Source organism: Octopus sinensis, linkage group LG2 (assembly GCF_006345805.1).
Source record: "Octopus sinensis linkage group LG2, ASM634580v1, whole genome shotgun sequence".
NCBI lineage: Eukaryota > Metazoa > Mollusca > Cephalopoda > Octopoda > Octopodidae > Octopus > Octopus sinensis.
The window spans coordinates 139,405,662-139,427,751 of NC_042998.1; the positions used below are offsets into that span (position 1 = coordinate 139,405,662).

At 36.8% G+C, this 22,090-nt stretch overlaps 1 protein-coding gene across 5 annotated transcripts in view; it reads right to left on the reverse strand.

The window, feature by feature from the left end:
• The window catches only part of LOC115223178 (protein FAM13A), a 288,109-nt gene that overhangs the window by 254,741 nt on the left and 11,278 nt on the right, over positions 1-22,090 (reverse strand). The gene's annotated exons all lie outside the window — the stretch shown is intronic.

Consider the following 22,090-nt stretch of genomic DNA (forward strand, 5'->3'; position numbering starts at 1 on the left):
TGAGAGGAAACAGTAGCAACTACAACAAGCAGAAGAAAAACAATCTCCATCGCATTCTAAGAGAATATATCCTGGCAATATTTACTACAGCTGTATGCCATCGCCAAGTTCTACAAGCTTTGGCAGAGCTGCAAGGGCAGGAGAGAAAGAGAAAAGAGAGAGAGATGGTGAAAGAAAGAGAAAAAATAATAAAGGTATCACTAACTTGTTATGGTTGAAAGGAAGAACAAAGAAAAAAAAACCTCTTTACAAATTCATGGAGATGGAATTTTTCAGAGGTATAAGATATATACAAATGTAAAAAAAAAAAAAATGTGCATGTGTGTACATACATATACATGTATGCATATATGTATACATGTGTATATGTATGTGTGTGTGTGTTTATTTTTTTAACAAGAATAGTATTGACAATGATTTCAAAGTTCTGGCCAGCTAAGCTGGCCAAACCTTCAAAGTTACTATTAATATTATTGTTAAAGAATAATGAAATTGTACTCCACAAAAAGTATTGAGTAATCCTTCAATTTAATTTTAAATTGCTTTTATTATAACTTAACGTAAAAACAAGAATTAATATATGCACATGTGTGTTAATGTTTATATATGTAAATACATGTGTGTGTATGTATACATATGTGTGTATAGTTGTTCTAAGTATTTTTAATGAAAAAATACAACTTTCAAAAATACTGTATATTCAAATGGAATAAATTTTATTCATGTTAATTAATTCAACAGGTTTTTGAAAAAGCAATTTGTTATACACAGATAATTTCAACAGCTTTTATTAACCAACAATCAAAATATATTCAAACAAAATCTCAAAAAGTTATTTATAAACCTAAATAATTTTGAATTAATTAAAATAATTTAAATTTTGTGTTTGTAGCTGCTCCAGTCATTATTTTCACATCCACCTTTCCCCTGCTCGTGAGGGTCAAACAGAATTTGTTGAGGCAGATTTTCAACAGCTGGATGCCCTTCCTGTCACCACCCTTTACCTGTTTCCAAGTAAGGTAATATGACCAGATGTTTCCAAGGATGATTAGAAATGAAGGACACACATGCCTAACAGTGACAGTCATTTACAACTATTATACAATGTCAAACCAGGAAGACGGTAACCCATACACACACATGTAAGTGTGACTTTGTGTATACAACTGGTTCCAGTCAGTTTCTATCTACAAATCCACTCACAAGGCTTTGGCTGTTGAAGGGCTATAGGAGGAGACATTGGTCCAAGGTACCACACCACAGGACAGAACTCAGAACCATGTTGTTGGGAAGCAAACATCAGAACCACACAGCCATGTGTGCACCAAGGTTGAAACTCTTTTCCATAATTGTGCTTTAACCTTATCACAAGATCACCAAGAGACCAATACCATTGCTCCACCGCAAAAACCTGCCAAACCTCCAAATTGTTTGCTCAGAGATACGTGGCAAACTGTGCAACAGTGGCACAGGTGAAAAATATTATTTAGAAAGTTAGCCAATATACTACAATGCATGGGTGCAGGCATGGCCATGTGGTTAAGAGGTTCAGGTTGTGGTTTCAGGTTCAGTTCCACTGCATGGCACCTTGGGCATGTGTTTTCTGCTTTAGCCCTAGACCTATCAAAGCCTTGTGTGTGAATGTATTTGGTAGCCAGAAACTGAAAGAAGTTCATCACATATGTGCTTGTGCACATGTGTGGCCTTGTCTTGACATCATGTGGTAGTTGTAAATAAATGTCATTCATTTTCAACATTCTATGAAAATATATCTGGGAATGGGGAAATACTACCTTGTCTGGAAATAGGTGAGGGTTGGCAGCAGGAAGGACATCCAGCCATAGAAAATCTGCTTCAGTAAACTCCATTTGAGCCATGCTTTCATGGAAAAGTGGATGTTAAAAAAGTTGTGTGTTTATGCCATGTTTGTCCACCACTAGAGCTTGACAACTGGTGTTGGTTTATTTATGTCCCCATTGCTTAGTGGCCCCGTAAAAGAGACTGATAGAATATGAACCAAACTTAAAAAGAAAATAAGTACTGGGGTCAATTTGTTCAACTAAACCCTTCAAGGCAGTGCCCCAGCATAGTTGCAGTCCAATGACTGAAACAAGTAAAAGATAAAAGATATGCAGTCCTAAGAAATCCTTTCTTTTTATACATGCATTACATCACAATTGATAGGTTTAAATATCACCTTCCTTTTTTTATTTTTATTTTTGTTATAATGGTGCCAAAGCTTATCTCATCTGACTGGAGAGTTTAATAGTATAAATCAACAGAAACTTAAAAGTGCCTCTAGTGTTTGTTTGAATTCTCTTTTTAGCAAATCAGCTATGTAAGCAGGTTAATTGTGATATTCCATATAACAAAGTATGTCCAACTTAACTGGTAAAAGCATTTACCCAGAATGCTCTGCAAACATACTTGATGGTCACCTTATTCAGAGATTTTAATATTCCTAATATTATCATCATCGTCATTAAATAAACACCTATTTTTCAATTATGTTGTAGGTTACATAAGTAGGATTTAATGCCAACATAAATACATTCACATGCACACAATTTTATACAAATAAAATTATACATAAAATAGGTGCAGGTATAGCTGTGTGATAAGAAGCTTGCTTCCTAAACACACAGTTCTGGGTTCAGTCCCTTCTACTGTAGCCTCAGGCCAACCAAAGCCTTGTAAGTGGATTTGGTAGACAGAAACTGAAAGAAGTTCCAGAAGTTTATCATTTAAGTATATATGAGCATGTCTAGACACGAAGCTATATGCATGAGAATACATACATAAAACAAAACATAAATCTACATGCATACATGTTAGAAACCAGCTTTTTCTCTATTAGCATGAAATCTTGAAATAAAACATACATACATATATATATGTATATATATATATATATATATTATATATATATATATATATATATATTGGATCATGTCATAAACAATGCAGTTTTTTTTTTCATTTGCATGAACTAAAAGTTGAAGGGGCATAGGATAAACTACCTGCATCAACTTTCTATAAAAGCAGGTACTAATTTTAGTGCAAGTTTTGAAGAGTGCAGTTCCATTTTAATGGTTATTTTTGCAAAGCTATAATGGAAGTGACAAAGGAACATATTTGGCATATTTTGCTCTATGAGTTTAATAAAGGCAACAATGCAAGGGAAAGTGCAAGGAATATTAATGCAGTATATGGGGATCGGACAATAAGCATAAGCTAGTGTCAACGGTGGCTCCAGAAATTCCAAGCCAGAAACTATAACCTAGAAGATGAGCCTTGTCCTAGACGATCTGTAGAGCTCAATGAGGATGTCCTGCAAACCCTAGTGGAACAAAATCCCATCGTAACTGTCCAGGAACTAGCAGAGAAGCCTGGATTTTGTCATTCATCCATTCAGCAACACCTGCGTACCATTGGAAAAGTTAGCAAATTGGGTTCCTCACAAACTTTCCAAGTCTAATTGCATGCAGAGAGTGAATGTGTGCTCTTCTTTGCTGTCATTTCTCATGAATAAACCATTTTTGGACCAAATAGTGACTAGTGACGAGAAATGGGTTCTCTATAAAAATGTCAAGCACCAAAGACTGGGTAGGGAAAGGAGAAACTCCAGCATCCCAAGCTAAAGGTCTTCACTCATGTAAGGTGTTATCTGTTTGGTGGAATATGAAAGGTTTAGTCCACTTTGAACTTTTAAACCCAAACCAAACAATAACAAAAGAGGTCTAATGCAAGCAGCTTAAGTCAGCACTAGGAAAAAAATGACCATCTTTGGTTTCAAGACAAAAGGTTTTCTTCCATCAGGATAATGCTCAGCCATATACAGCAGTTTGAATGGAAAGCAATGCCCCACCCACCATATTCACCAGACATTGCCCCATCTGATTATCACTTATTCCATAGTCTTCAAAATCATTTGAATGGAAAAAATATGAATTCTGTAGACGAGGTCAGAACAGTACAGGAGGAATATTTTTCATCACGGAGAAGTGAATTTTGGAAGAGGGACCTTGCAAGTTTACCAGATAGATGGAAGAGCATTGTAGATTTAAAAAGAACTTCGTTTATCTTAACTTTGACAAATAAAAGAAGTATAAAATAGACGCATTATTTATGGGATGACCCAATACATACATATTTGAAGGCAGCCTAGTGATTAGGCTATTGCATACACAATTGCTAGATCAAGGGTTCAATTCCCAGACAACACGTGTTCTTGAGCAAAGCACATCATTTCATGTCGCTCCAGTCCCTCTTTCAATCATGGGGAGATATTGGCCTTCTCACTTAGCCATGGGGAGGGGTCATTCAAAGGCTAAAATTATGCAAAGCACTTTGTGGCCAGCGATGTGTAACAACATCTGATAGTTTGGTCAGTCATGTGAGGAGATTATATATTTGTATAAATACATACACACACACATATATATGTACATACATATATATATACATAAACACACAATTTCGGTCTACCAAATCTACTCACAAGGCTTTCGTTGGCACGGGACTACATTAGTAAACACTTGACCAAGGTGCCACATGAGAAGACACTTGACCAAAGTGCTGAACCCAAAACAATGTGCTTACAAAGCAAGCTTCATAACCAGACAGCCAAAAAACCATGCGCATAAATAGCAAAACCAATAAATGGAGAGAAATCCAACTGGGAATAGACATGCCCTGGTTAATGTCAATTTGTAACTTTTGACTGTCTATATGTGTATGCATGCGGGTGTGTGGGTGTGTTTGCACACTCACTTATAAGGTTAGGAATTAAATCAAGTCTCTGCACATTAAGCAGATGTTCATTAAATTCCCACTTGGCAAGTCAATTTTTTTTCCTATTCTCCTTTATTTTCACCTCATAGATATATATACACACACACACGCAGACACACATATATACATATTCTAATAAAAACAATCATCATCATCGTTTAATATCCGCTTTCCATGCTGGCATGGGTTGGATGGCTTGACTGAGGGCTGGTGAGCCAGAAGGCTGCACCAAGCTCCAACCCATTTTGGCAAGGTTTCTACAGCTGGATGCCCTTCCTAACACCAACCATTCCAAGAGCATAGTGGATGCTTTTTATGTGCCATCGCACACGACCAGTCAGGCAGCACAGGCATCAATCATGCTTGAATGGTGCTTTTTACATGCCGCCAGCACGGGCATCGACCATATTAAAATGGTGCTTTTTATGTGCCAGTGAAACTGGCATCGGCCACACTTAAATGTTGTTTTTTATATGTCACCAGTACTGGCATCGGCCACGCTCAAATAGTGCTTTTTATATGCCATTGGCATGGGTGCCAGTCAGATGGCATCGGCCACAACAATGATTTCACTTAACAGGTCTTCTCAAGCACAGCATATTACCCAATGATTGAACGGTACTTTTAAATAGGCCAGTTATGCAACACTGGTATCAGCCATGACTACAATCTCATTTGGCACAGCCTATCTCCAAAGATCTCGGTCACTTGTCATTGCCTCTGTGAGGCCCAACATTCAAAGGTCATGCTTCACCACCTCATCCCAGGTTTGCCTGGGTCTACATCTTCCACAGGTTCCCTCCATTGTTAAGGTGTGACACTTCTTCGCTCAGCTGTCCTCATCCATACACAAAACATGACTATACCAGCACAGTCATCATCCTTGCATGCCACATCTAATGCTTCTTAAGTCCAACTTCTCTCTCAGGGTGCTTACATTCTGTTGTGCATGCACACTGACATTACACATCCAGCAGAGCATACTAGCTTCATTTCTTTCAAGCCTACACATGTCCTAAGCAGTCACAGCCCATGTTTCACTGCCATGTAGCATTGCTGTTCATACATATGCATCATACAGTCAACCTTTCACTCTGAGCAAGAGGCCTTTTGTTACTAACAGAGGTAAGAGCTCTCTGAATTTTGCTCAGGCTATTCTTATTCTAGCAGCTATAATCTCAGAGCATCCACCCCCCACTACTGACTTGGTCACCTAGGTAACAGATGCTATCAACTAGTATATTTTCCTCCCTGGTATGTGATGGAATCTGTTTTCTATACATCTTCAGTGTTTATTGCCCCTGTGCATCTGCCATACACAAAAACTATCTTCCTAGTTAACCTTCCTTTGACATTACTGCACCTCTTATGTATCCATATCTTACATCATATATATCTCATGGAGTTTCTACCTACACCTTTTCTATAGATCAAGCAGAGCCATCTACCTAAAGGGATTTATGATTTGTCTGCCTTCCTACTCACTAAGACTTTGGTCTTTGCTAGATTGATTCTAGACCTTGCTTCCACACCTGCAACTTCTCCAGTTCTGATAGTGACTCAGCTATTAGAGCAAGGTCATCAGCATAGAGGAGCTTCCAGGGGAAGCATGTCCTAAATTGCTCAGTTATTGCCTAGGGGACTATGATGAATAAGAGGGGGTTGAGGACTGATCCTTGGTAAACACCTACTTCTACCAAGAATTCTTCACTATACTCATTGCCAACCCTCACCTTACTGACAGCATCCCTGTACATGGCTTGTACAGCTCTCACCAACCACTCATCTGTCCCTAGTTTATGCAGTGACCACCAGATAAGGGATCAGAGGACCCTGTCTAAGGCTTTCTCCATGTCAACGAAAGCCAAGTACTGAGGTTTATCTTTGGATAGGAATTTCTCCTGCAGCTGTCTTACCAGAAATATAGCATCAGTGGTGCTTCTCCCTGGCACAAACCCAAACTGCATCTCATCTTATCTAACTCTCTCCCTAATTAATTGGGCTATGACCCTCTCCATGACTTTCATCACCTGGTCCAACAATTTGATACCTCTGTTGTTATTCCTAACGAATGCATCACCTTTACCTTTGTAGCAATTGATTATGGTGCTGGTGCTGTTACACCAGTCATTAGGTATGACTCCTTCGTGTATCACCTGGTTGACTATACAGGTGACTAGACTATAGCTGACACCACCAGATATTTTAAACATCCCTGCAGTGATTCCTGATGGGCTGGGGGCTTTCCTGGTCTTTGTACCTTTAATTGCTTTATCTACTAAGGTACTGTCAATTTGAATATCTGGTCCCTCTATTGGGTTGACTTTTGGCAGACTCTCTTTCTCCCATTCATTCTCTTCATTTAGCAACCTTTCATAGTGGCATATCCAGGTCTCTCTCTTTGCAACATCATTAAATGCAAGTGAGTCATCATCCATGTGGACACATTTCTCTCCCATGACATCAAAATTCTCTCTCACACACTGTCTTGCAATACAAAACACTTCAAGTCTCTGGTCCTCATGATGCAGAACATTGGCAAATTTTTTCTTATCTGCTTCCCCTCCAGCTAAGTAAACCTGTCTCATAGCTTCCCTTCTGGAGATCTGATACCGTTCCCTGCTACCACTGCACCTCCAGTCCTTCCATACCCATTTCTTTTCCCTAATGGCCTTGTCAACTACATTGCCACAATACCTTAGGTTTAGAGGCAACTTTGCACCAGCCACTGATCTGGTCAGTAGCCCTCAACAGGTTGTCCTGTAGGAACCTCCAGCTGTCCTCCACATTATGTGATGCTATATCTTCAAGTAATAGGTCTCTAAATCTCTGTCCATTCACAGGATCCTTAAGCTTCCAGACCCTTCTTTTCTATATTGGTCGTCTTCTGGGCAGCCATTTAGCCCAGATCCTGAAGTTGCTAACTACTAATCTATGTTGTGGGGTACATTCTTCACCTGGGGAAGTTTTGGCATTTATAAATAGTTATCTTTCCCATGTCCTGGCGAAAACATAGTCAATCTGACTAGTATATCCATCAGACTGGTAGGTGAACAGGTGACTGGCAGGTTTCCTGAAGTTAGTATTACAGATCATAAGATCATTTGCATCACAAAACTCCAGCAGCCTGGTTCCCTCCTCATTATAGGAACCAAATCCGTAGCCGCCATGTACACAATGGAAGCTCCTTGGATGTTGTGCAACATATCCGTTGAAGTCACCAGCCACAAAGAGAAGATCCCTGTCATTTGTTGACAAGGTAGTCTGCAGACAATAATAATACAAAAATGTTCCCCCACCCACCCTCACATCCCTATTGGCACTAGGTCACAAATTTGAATAGGAGAGGATTATACTAAAAATTAACTGAATATTCTCAGATATAAATGGTAAGAATTTTACAACCTTCAAAGGACAAAAATTAACCTCAATGGGATTTTATCCCACTACATAGACAAAACAAGATTAAACAAGGACATTTTAGTTCAACATTCTAATGATTTCACTGATTCCACCATCTTCAATGAGATGAGAATAACAATATACTCTGAGATCTTGCAATACTACAAGTATACTACTGATTTTATGGCATCTTTGGTTCCAAAGCCTGGATGGATTAACTGTTTTGTTGGTTAGGACCATCTGTGATCATGTAATAATTCATCGACAATCTCTCACCTACTAATTATATACTTCCATGTGTCATAACTATCACACAGCTTACGTACCGAAATACTAAAGTCCAATTTTTTTTTCAACAGTTCTACTTTATCTTGAATCAATAAGGATTGGCGTTTATATTTAACATTGACACTATTGGTTCTCTTACCTGCATTACCCATAGTTAACAGTAACTTTAAGCTAAATAAGCATAAGGTCACACAAAATTTTGGTATTGCCACAAACAAGTGCAGCATGAATAATGCATGTAAAAACAGGCCACACACAAAGCTACCTGTGGTCATGCAGTGAACCAAACTGAAGGTCACAGGAAGTGTGTGTGTGTGTGTGTGTCTCACTCCTTGTTTTGACATTGTGTGTAAATGAGCATCACTGTCACACAAGCATTCATTTCCAAGCTTCCATAAAAACATGTCTGGCTATGGGAAAATACTACTTTGCTTGTAAACAGGTATGGGTTGGTGACAGGAAGAGCATCCAACTGTAGAAAAGCTGCTTTAAGAAACTTGCACTTTCTTCCACTCTTTCTTGTTTATGACACAGTGAGATTCTTCATTTCAGCTTTAAAGTCACTTCCCTCAATACTACAATCCCTTATTTGAGGGGGTCTTGTTTTGCAAGTTACCTGGTAATCTCACTGGTGCTGTTGCCAAATAAAAAACCCCCAGTACACTTTGTAAAATGGTTGGCATTAGGAAGAGCATCCAGTCATTGAAACCATGCCAAATCAGATGTTAGAGCTTGGCACAGTCTTCTAGCTCGTCAGCTCCTGCCAAACTGTCCAACTATGCCAGTATGGAAAATAAATAGAAAACATTAACCAATGATCATGATAATGAAATGATGAGCTTCCTGGAATGAAGAGATATACACTATCACATGCATACATACACATACATAAAATAGAAGCACATACTCATATCCTTAAGTACACACACATACACACACACACATATGTCAATGAAATAAACACTCTTATCCATACATATGCAAACATACACCAACATATATTCAAGCATCAATTCACATACATAGTCACAAATCCATCTGACAGTCATGACTTTGTTTTTACTTAATGACCAGCTTGAATTCTGAGATGAGAATTTTATTTAAATATATCTCAAAAATGCATACATTATGAATACGTAACGAAGCAGAAATATGACCAAATTGCATATAAACATACAAGTATGTATATACACGCATATTAATATAAAGAGATGGGGAAGAGAGAGAAATGTGCATACAGACATTTAAACATCTGCATATATACCTATCTCTCTTTCTCTCTATATATATATATCTGTGTGCAGCCCTGTGTGGCTAATAAAGAAACATATATATATATATATATATACTTTTATATACACACACATATACATATGAACACATGCATATTATATACATGTATGTATATACATAATGTGTGTGTATATATATACATACATGAATGTATTTATATACACAAACATGCATTCAAATATAAGAACATACATGTGCACACACACACATGTACATACATCAATGATTATATATATATATATTTATATGTAGCCACTAAAAAAATGCATATACACACACACACACACACACATATACATAGCTGTTAAAATGTGTTATTCCATTAATATATGCCACACAACATTTCACAACTCATCAGTAACTTATGTTATTTCATCTGTTAGGTACAGAATCCTGAAATCTAACCTCACCACATCTCATATAGTTTTTTTTTTTCTCTCACTTCTTCCAGTATGACTTCCTCCTATCAGTACCCACCACTTTTTCATAAAACATCCCCCGCCCTTACATTCCTCAGCCAAACCCCATATTACCCAGTCACCCTTATTTCAATTATGCTCTTGTCTTTCATACAAGTTAATCTAACACACTCAATGCACCTTTACTCATTTTGCTTCAATCCCCATAGATCTTACATTCAATCTCTAGTCTTGATTGAATAAACTTATGATCAAGGAATGACCATCTTGTATGTAGAACTGAGTAGTGTATATACATACATGCGTATACATAAACATACATACATATGTGCATATACACATCATGAGGATTTTAATATCTATCCACACATATGTAGGTATATAAACACACGAGTATATATATATATACACATGCATGTACACACTGATGATTATATATATCTACCTATTATATAATCTTTTACTTGTTTCAGTCATTAGACTGTAGCCTTGTTGGGGTACCAACTTGAAGAATTTAGGCAAACGAATTGACCCTAGTACTTTTTGTCAAACCTTGTGTTTATTCTATTATACTCTTTTGTCAAATAATTAAGCTACAGGGACATAAACACACAAACAACAATTGTCAAGTGGTGGTGGTGGTGATGGTGGTACTGGACAAACACAAAGACATGAATTATATATATATATATATATATATATATATATATATATGACAGACTTTCAGTTTCAGTCTAGCAAATCCACACTTGCTCAAGGAGCCACACAGTGGGATTGAACCCAGAGCCATGGGGTTGAGAAGCAAACTGGTTACCACAGAGCTATGCCGACACAGAAATATACACACACACGGATACAAGTATGTCTAAGACTATATACACTTTCTTATGTTAGAATGGTATTTGAAGGATATTTGGCTGCTATTTATAACAGACCCTATGAGATTGTAGGAGCACACTCATAGCCCATATTATTTTTATTGTTTAGCCCCCGGTCAATCCTGATCATGTAGATCTAGGATAAAGGGCATTCAATCCATGACCATCCTGATTTTTTTTTCCAGCTAATCAGGCATGGTCTTTTGATCAAGACAGCTGTTTTGCAACTACATGGTTTCAGGTTTAATCCCATAATGCAACACCTTGGCAAATGTCTTCTACTATACACCCTGGGGCCAAACAATGACATGTAAGTGAATAATGTAGACAGAAATTACATAAAACCTCTCATGAATGTATATGCATGAATTCATATCTACATGTATATGGCTCTCAACACCTGAGAACCCTTGGTTTATTTACATCCTCATAACCTAGCAGTTTGGCAAAAATAAACTAATTTAATATGTAGCAGACTTTAAAAAATAAGTACTGGGAGTTCGATTTGACTCAATCCTTCAAGGTGGCGTCCCAGCAGAGCAGGAATTCAATGGGTTAAATTAGTAAAAAGACTATAAGAATATATCAGGTCATTAAGAATGAAAAGTCCGATTTCTAATACACTAAATTTGACAGTTGTTAACTCTAATGTTTTATCCTGACAATTCTTTGTTTTACAATATTGAAGAATTACATCACTTTTTGAAATGCAATTCATAGTATCTGATTACATTGTGAGCTTTCTCTTGTAAATCAATTTTCATGAACCCATGGATAGATCAAAAATTTGTGTTGTTTATGAATGAGTTCTGTCATGGAACCAATGCATCTCAGACAGCTCAAAACATCAATGAGGTGTTTGGTGAAGATGTGGTGAATGAGTGCACTGTACATCAATGGTTTGAGAATTTCCGGTCTGGTGACTTTACTCTTGAAAATCAGCCCCATGGTAGACTTGAAATCAAGGTGGATAATGGTGTCCTGGAAACTGTAGTAGAATTGAATATATCTCAAATTATGCGTGAGTTAGCAGCAAGGTTTGAGGTTTCAATTCCAACTGTATTGGTCCATCTGAAACAAATTGGCAAGGTAAAGAAGCTGGACAAGTGGGTACCACACGAACTGAATGAGCATCAAATGACACATCATCTTGAAACTTGTTGTTCTTTGCTGTCACAACATAAAAGCAAACCATTTTTGCATTGTATTGTTACAAGTAATGAAAAATGGATTCTTTTCAACAATAGCAAGCATTCTGCATGGTAGTTGGGTAGAGACGAAGTGCCAAACCACAATCCAAATAAGAATATTCACCAAAAAAAGCTAATGGTGTCTCTTTGGCGGTTCAGTGCTGGTGCTATCTACTACAGCTTCATGAAACCCGGTAAGTTAGTTACAGCAGATGTATACATCAACCAATTGGATGAAATGATGAGTGAACTTGCAATTAAACAACCGAGATTGGTCAACAGAGACAGGCCAATTTCCTTGCAAGACAATGCTTGACCACATGTTGCACAAAAAAGGTTATTCAAGTTACAGGAACTGAACTTCGAAGTACTGTCATCCACCATATTCACCAGATCTTGTACCAATTGACTATCATGCTTTTCAGACAACATTTTGCAAGGAAAAATTTCAAATCTGAAGAAGATGCAAAAACAGCTTTCGTGATTTCATCACCTCTTGCTCTCCAGAATTTTTCGCTGCTGGCATAAATAAGCTACCAATAAAATGGCAAAACTGTGTTGATAATTTAGGTGCATACTTTGATTAACTGCATTGCTTTTTGAGATAAAGTAAAATAAACTTTCAGCTCAAAATCAGACATTTCATTCTTAATGACCTGATATATAAGTCTACATTACTGAATACATGTTTCTTTTTAAGAAGACAGTAGGACAGAATTTGAGGAAGAACTGACTAGTATGTCTAGCAAGTTATATAGCTGCATAAAGGCTCTCTTGTCAATTAACCTATGTTTATATTTCACAACTATGCCACATCACAATTCTTACCTAAATTAATTTAAGATAACACAACCAAATTAGTGATGGGAATGAAAGTAGCAGTAATGCACTTTCTATAGCACGGAACAAATGGAAGCAGTTTAAAGCACTGTTCTCTTTCCTACAGTACTAATGGACATAAAAGCTGAGAGAGAGAGAATCTGCTGTAAATAAAGAGTAATGTACACACTTAGACATGAAAGCAAGTCTCAATATAACTATATCTAAAAAGAGGTGAGATAGGAATTGCACAACTACGAACTGGCACTTTGTCAGTTACACCAACAAGGGTTCAGTTGATCAAATCAACAGAACAGCTTGCTCGTGAAATTGATATGCAAGTGGCTGAGCACTCCGCAGACACACACATGCTTGATGTAGTTCTCAGAGAGAATCAGCATGACACAGAATGACACAAGGCTGGCCCTTTGAAATACAGGTACTACTCATTTTTGCCAGCTGAATGGACTGGAGCAATGTGAAATAAAGCATTTTGCTCAAGAACATAACACACCACCAGGTATTAAACTTGCGACCTTACGCTTGTGAGCTGAATACCCTAACCACTAAGCCATATACCTTCATAACTATTTATATAGTGATTTAATGGATGAAATAAAGCAATGACCAAAGGGTTATGAAGGAATCACTAAGTAGATTTACACTGGATATTCATTTATTGGTATAAAAAAATTTTTAATGTTCCGAGCATAGATAACTCTTAGATGACATCCTCACAGGAAAACAATAATGAAGTTAGTGTAATTTTGTGTATGGTAAGGTGCATGCTTTGCTGAAGAGGTTTAGTAAGGCAAAAATATGGCACAAGTTTACCATATTTACTGAAAACATTGGTCAATGACAGACATGTTAGTTTTACTTCACTACATTTTTTTCAATGCTTTTTTTTTTTAGGCCTTTTCTGTGGAACTGTTAATACTGCTCCTTTTTCATATAGATGTTAATAATGCTCCTTTTTCATGCAGAAGTCTCACCACATGGCACCTTGCATAAATGTCTTCTACTACAGTCTCAAGCCAACTAAAGTGGATTTGCTAAACAGAAACTGAAAGAAGCCTATCGTGTATATGTATATATCATCATCAACATTTAACATCCGTTTTCAATTGTGGCATGGGTTGAATGGCTTCACAGGACCCAGCAAGCTGTAAGGCCACATCAAGCTCTGATGTCAGTTTTAGTATGGTTTCTACAGTTGCATTCCCTTCCTAATGTCAACTACTTTACAGAATATACTGGATGCTTTTTTGTGACACCAGTTCTTGTGAGGTTGCTAAACAACTTGCAAGGCAAGGAAAGAAAAGAACAAGAAGAAAGGAAAATGGAGATAAGAAAAGAACAAAAAGGAAAAAGCCTCATTGAAGAATGTGGTGAGGTAATATTTGAGAGCAATGATTCCAAACCAAGTGTAAGTGTATGTATGTGTTCTACTGATATCATGTGACTGTTGTAAATGAATGTCATTCAATTCCAATATTCTGCAAAAACATGTTGGCTATAGGGAGAAACCTTACTTTGCTTGGAAACAGGTAAGGATTGGTGATAGGTTGGAGATCCAGTCATAGGAAATCTGTCTCAATAAACTCCATCCAACCCATGTAAGCATGGAAAAGTGGACATTAAAACAATGACGATGGTGACTGATGGTCTTGATGAAATGAAGAGAGAAAATCCTGCAATGTGATGATGCAGGAAGTGGGGATATTTTTACACACTTGAGTAAAGTAATTTACATTTTCATTGACCTAGAGTAAAAGTAGGTCCCGAATCTAACTAAAATAAAATCCAATAAGAAAACATCTGCTACAAGGATACAAATACACTAACATGTAATGTGTAAAAAAAAACCATGTAAATCATGCTGTCATGGAAGAATATAAAATGATAAAATATAAAAGAGTAATAGCAGGCTTTCCACACCACAACGAAAGACAGAGAGCATAAGTAATGTTATGGTAGGTAATTAACAAATCTATTCATGGGCGCCTAAATGAGAAGGAATACCTCTGAAGTTAAAACAAACAATTATTAGCATAAGTTTCTACAAAAATGATGAAACACAAACATTTTAAAATTACATGTACAATGTCACAATTGTAAGCAGCATATGGTGAGAAACACAACCATAATATTTATAAACTACAGCCAGTGATTTGAGTTAACCATGTTAGGTTTATGTAAACCACATAAAACATTGGAGCCAACAAAAGAGCCTTTAAGTGGTCAACCGACTTACTAGAAACAGTAAGCAAATTTCTCTTAACCCTTTTAATATGAATCTGTCTGAGACTGCCTCTGGTTCCATAATACAAACTCATTCTTGAGTTACTCCTATGCCTTCTGTCTATCGGCTCAGTTTGAAGAATCTATCTTGCAATACTTTCCTGCAACATTCCAGCTACATAGGTGTTAATTTAGATCATTTTAAAACAAGGAAGTTTGCTCATACAAAAAGAATAGTAAATAAAATAATGAAAATGGATGGTCAAAGCTGAAATCTCTTTTAACCCTAGGTCTGCTCAAATAGGAATGACCTGATGCTAATTAATGAACAAGATATCATAGGAAGTTTGGGATCCAGTCTTACATGACACCTTGGATAAGTGTGTGCCACTATAACCCTGGGGTCAACCAAAGCCCTGTGAGTGGATTTGGTAAATAAATATATGGATTTAAGTTTAGTGCCTAAGTGACACGAGCAAGCGTGTAAGTGGCGTGAGCATGTGTGTAAGTGGCGTGAGCATGTGCGTAAGTGGCGTGAGCATGTGCGTATGTGGCATGAGCATGTGCGTAAGTGGCGTGAGCATGTGCGTAAGTGCGTGAGCATGTGCGTAAGTGGTGTGAGCATGTGCGTAAGTGGCGTGAGCATGTGCGTAAGTGGCGTGAGCATGTGCGTAAGTGGCGTGAGCATGTGCGTAAGTGGCGTGAGCATGTGCGTAAGTGGCGTGAGCATGTGCGTAAGTGGCGTGAGCATGTGCGTAAGTGGCGTGAGCATGTGTGTAAGTGGCGTGAGCATGTGTGTAAGTGTCTCATCTTGATATTGTGCAACAGACATAAATGAGTGTCACTGTCATACAAGCAGTGTCATTCACTTCCAATGTTCTGCAATAACATGTCTAGCCACAGGGAAAATACAATAAAGCAAAAAACAAAAAAGAGAACAGAAGAGATAAAAGAGAAAAATGAAAAGCGAGCCAAAGAAATCATGAATGTATTGGCAACACCAAACCATTAGAATTAAGTATTGCTATTATAATTTAATAGAAACATGAACAAGCCTATAACAGCATTGCTAATGTAGCAAGAAATTATTTAAGAGAACCAATACAAACATCATGGAAATGGTTTTAATCATGAATATAGAAAATAAAATGGAAGAGGGTTGTGATGGAAGAAAGAAATTGGTAACAGAAGACATAATACTATGGAAGAATTAAATGGTTAATCATCATCAACATTCTTTTTTTAACATCCACTTTTCCATATTTGCATACATTAGATAGAATTCATTGAGGTAGATTTTCTACAGCCAGATGTCCTACATGCAACCAACCCTCAACTGTTTCCAAACAAGGTAATATTTTCCCATGGCTAGATAGGTTTTTGTTGAAGACTGGAAACAAATGATATAGCTTGTATGATGATAGCTTTTGTTTAAAACTATCCTGTAATATCAAGACAAGGTGACATGCGCACACACACACACAGGGCTTTTCTTAGCTTCTGTCTAGCAAATCTGGGGCCCAGATTTGCCCAAGGTGCCATTCAGTGGGACTGAACCCAAAACTATGAAGCTGGGAAGCCATGCCTGCACCTGGTTAATTGCAGCACTAGGACTGACCAATGTCTTGTAAATGGAATTGGTAGCCAGAAGCTCTGTGGAAGCCCAGTATATATATATATATATATATATATATATATATATATATATATATATATATATATATATATATATAAAATTCATATATGTAGTTTCAGGTTCGGCCCTACTGTGGAGTTCTTGGATCAAGAGGCTGCTAAGGCTCTGGGCCAACCAATGCTTTGTAAGCAGAAATATGAAATGAAAACTATGGAAGTTTCATTTTGTGTGTGCAGGAGATACATGTATGTGTGTGGTGTGTGTATGGTGTGCATGTATGCAAATGTTGACACTCTAGGATAGTGATTCTCAACCACTTCTTACCTATGGAACACTTTGATTCCTATTTTACTCAGGAGGACCTTCATAGACATTTTGATGTTTAAACAATCTTATATTTTCATAATTAAATATTGTTAAACTATTTTGAGTATTGTAGAAGTACAACCAATTTATTGCACATAAATTTTAACAATAAAATCTTATATGGACCCCAAAGGTCATTTGGGTCCCTAAGGGTTATATGGACTCCTGGTTGAGAACCAGTGCCCTAGGGATTTAGTTATCTGAGCAAAACAGTGATATGGCAGCTACATTCCTTCTGAACATTATTATGACTGATTACTCTGTACCTTCAAAAACCAGTGGAATTAAATTCCTTTGAAAACAGCTAAGGATCAACAACAGGAAGGGCATCTGGTCAAGTTTTTTCTACTACTGCTTTGTGTGGATCAGCATGGAAACATGTTGCAAGAGTAAGTGTGTATATGTGTCTGCATGAAGGTTGCTTCTTGCATAAGAATGTCAGAGCAAATAAACAGTGTTGTCGTGTTTACGATCCTGGCGAAGGTTACACCTCATAGCTCTCCACTCTTAAAGTAGCAGAATAAAAAAAAAAAAACATCCCTAACAGGTAAGAACTGGCAATACAAGAAGCATCTGGCTGTTAAAATACTACTTGATACAAGCACCTACCTAACCTATACCAGCACAGAAAGATACAAAAAGCAACTAAAGTACACACACACACATAATATATATATATATATATATATATTATATATATATATATATATATATTATATATATATATATCAAATAACATTAAGTTGCTAGACAAAAATCAGTAAACATTTCTCATCTATATTATATTACATAAGGGATATCCCAGCTGCTTACCAGTCAAAACAAGGTCAGCATTTTGTTTACAATACACATATCAATAAATATTGTTTATATAATTACATATAATGAAATCGTTATTATTCATCTAAATATATATCTTTATTGCAGTGTTACCAAATACTAAGATTATACATACATACACACACACACAAACAATTTTTTTTTATCCATTTGACAGGTCATTTTCTTTCTGCTATTGATTTTAATTTTAGAAAAGAAGGAATCAGTTTTCAATATAAGCCTTAGCATGAATGATTCAAATCTTTACAATGTATTGTATGTTATTTCTTTCTCCATCCTCATCATCTCTAGACCTGTTTCAATACGGTTACAATCTCTAGTGAATTTAAGTCAAGGTTACATTGTTCAAAGTTATGAGTAAACCTTGAACAGACAGATAAAAATAAATGAAATAGAGCAGAGATATAAGCTTGATCATCATGTCGAATGCACACTCAGTGAAGTTTTTTTCCCCCCAGTGAAAAACAGATATATACATTTATATTTTATTGATTTCAGTCATGTTGGAGTATACAGACTTCAAGGAATTTAGTCAATCACACAATCTGACATACATTTTAATGATCATCCACACAACCATAGAAACACACACACATTCACGAGCTTCTGCACAGTTTCCGTCTACCAATTTCAACAAGGTATTGATCAATCTATAGCTATAGCAGAAAACACTTGCTTAAGATGCCACACAGTAGGGTCGAACCCGGAACCACGTGGTTACGAAGTAAACTTCTTAACCACACAGCCTTTCTATGGGTGTGCTTGTGTTCATGTGAATGTAGATGCGTATGTACTCGCGTAAAAACCATCCACATACATAATTTTATATTTTCTAGCAAGTTTTTAAAGTTTTATGGATCTTCATCATATTAACTATAAAACTGTACGATTTTGCTAAATTTGCAGAGTTTTAAATGTTCTAAACTGATTCTGAAGATTGCGTCTCCCTAATTAAATTGGTTATACATTGCCATTGGTTAAGCCAGGCTCCGACTGACGTCAAATTTCTCACGGCTAGCAGATGTAAAGTATTGAGCGTGGGCAGTAGCAAAGCAAGGTTTCTCAACGCCACTCTTCTACCTTAATTATCAGGAATCATAGGCGAGGGAGAAAACTTGGCACCCCTTAACACCTGCACTAGAGGACGACTGTCCTTCCTCTCTCCGTCTTGCTGTCTCATGATCTGTCTTTAGTATGGGAATAGTCTACATAAATGTTCATACAGAGCCTGCCTATTATTTGCAGTCTTAATTGCACCATAACAATAATGTCCGAAAACTGTGAATGCTTAAACAGAAAATAACGGAGATCGTGTTTGTACCCGTACCGTTTGTTATTATTATCATTATTAAGGGGACGAGCTGGCAGAGACGCTAATACGCCGGTCAAAATGCTTAGCGGTATTTCGTCCGTCTTTACGTTCCGAGTTTAAATTCCACTGAGATCGACTTTGCCTTTCATCCATTCGAGGTCGATAAAAATAAGTACCAGTTGAGCAATGGGGTCAATGCAATTCCCTTCTACTTGTGCCAAAATTTGAAACCCCTTATTATTATTATTATTATTATTTAAGGGGCAGACTGGCAGAATAAGCGCGTCGAAGAAAATTCATCGCGGCTCTTTACATTCTGAGTTCAAATATTGCCACAGTCGACTTCGCCTTTCATCCTTTCGGGGGGTCGATGAAATAGATACTAGTTGAACACCGGAGACTTAGCACCTCCTCGCAAAATTCCAGGCGTCGTACCTGGAAAGGATTTTTTTTTTTTAAAACGTTGCTGTATAATTTTAAATATTATGCGGACAGCTTATTAAAACATACTGAATTACCAAAATACACACAAGTCACCAAAATAAGACTAAAAGATTAATCTAATAAAAGTGACACAGCTATGAATTTCAGTACAGAGGAACTCGTTCTATGCACCTACAATTCGTCCCTGACATTAAAAAAGGATGTTCTCTAGCCCCCTCTATTAAGCTTACGTGAAAAACAAATCCAAATTAAACATGAAAGACACACATAATGAAAAGGAACCCAACAGTTCATCCAAGCACCTTTAATTAATTAAGAAATCATTTCCCACACAACGAAGAGAAACTTAAATTACGTGAAAGATGCATTAACATCCTGTTAAAAGCACAACATATTTGACAGCCTCCAAATGAATAACAAAACCGTAAAAAAAAAAAAACTATTTACTGCTAGATAAAGAAGACGTAAATACGCAGGCTACACAATATTAAGCTCAAGATCGATGTCAGCTCGGTGTATTGTTTAAAATATTAGCTGTAGCCGCCCACTCACTCAATTCATATAAAAATGACAAACAGGACCTAAGCCAAACCATATATATTTCGTGGGTGCAACGTTACCCAGAACGAAATGGAGCAGGAAAAATTGACTCAAACTCGAGCAGTGACCATTACTATGTACAATAACGGAAATATTATTTCTCCGGAATAATAAACGCTATTTTTCCTCTGGATATGTATTACAGTACATTACTATATAAGCTTAGTTTTTAAAATGGACAATGTACAAAAATGAGGAACGATTATAACCGCATATGATTCTTTTATTCCCTTTCTCTCATAAGTACTTAACCAGGAAAGAAAAAAAAAGCACCTTGTACTTGTGGGGGTGTTAACAAAAAAAGGAATACAAATGTAACGAAGGATCCGAGCGAACTTTCTGGAAAGTGTATCATCAACATCACCAAGCGGGCAGATTTCGCAGGCTGGTTCCCTGACTCATCCCCTACTTACATGTGGATGTGTGCACGGAAGCATATGCACATATAATTAAGATATATATATGCATGTTTATTATTAATTAAACATTACAAAATGATCGATCGACAAGATTAACGTGCAGGCCGAGTTATTAACGGAAATGATCGCAATAAAATAGAGAAAATTTCCGAGATAAAAAAAAAAAGGATCCCCGCTTCCTTTCCGAAAAAGGTGTTACTCTTCTTCCAACCCCTGTCGTTTATTCACTTCGACGACACTGGATAGACAATTAATTGCAATGACGAGGAAAAGATTTGAATTAATTATTAAAAATACCCAATGTAGAAAGAAAAAACAGGCTGTGCGTTTTCATTTTGCTTGTGTTTAATTATATGATGATAAATGTCAAAGAAGAACTGCAGACGAAATTTTAACAATGAATCTGAAATGACTGTCAGATGTCGTTAGTTTCTTGTTGAAGAGATGCGATTCTAAGAGAAAAAGCGATGGAAATAATTAACGTAACCATATTGAATCATTATTATTATTAATATCAATGTCTGTGTCTAATACGTCTATCTATCGTTAAAGCTGATGATTCACTTCGTCATAACTCCGAGTTTCTCGCTGTTGCCAGTTCCATTCTGATTAAACGTCGGTACAAAAGTGAGAAACTTGGAGTAGCAACATAGTAAATCGTAAGATTCGAATGAACGAACTATCAGATTTGAGTACTCTGACTCCCGTTTGTACAACGTGCGTATGAGTGCTGATTGCATATATCCCTGGGTTTAGATACGCAATAGCGTGCATGCATTAAGGTAAACAAGCAATACACACGAAAATATACGGTTGTCAGTTCATTCAAGCTGAACAAGAGTAAGAAACTTGGAGTAACAACATAATGAATCATTAGCTTCAACCGAACAAACTACTATACTTGAGCATTCTACCCCCTGTTTGTACAGTGTATGTGTGTGTATATATAGAGAGAAAGAGATGTGTGTGTGTATATATATATATATATATATATATATATATATATATATAGAGAGAGAGAGAGAGAGAGAGAGAGAGAGAGGTGTATATATACATATATATATACGGGGGGGGGCGCTGACTGAATATATTACTGTAAGCATGTACATATGTACACACAATAATATGAAGCATTAATGTAAACAA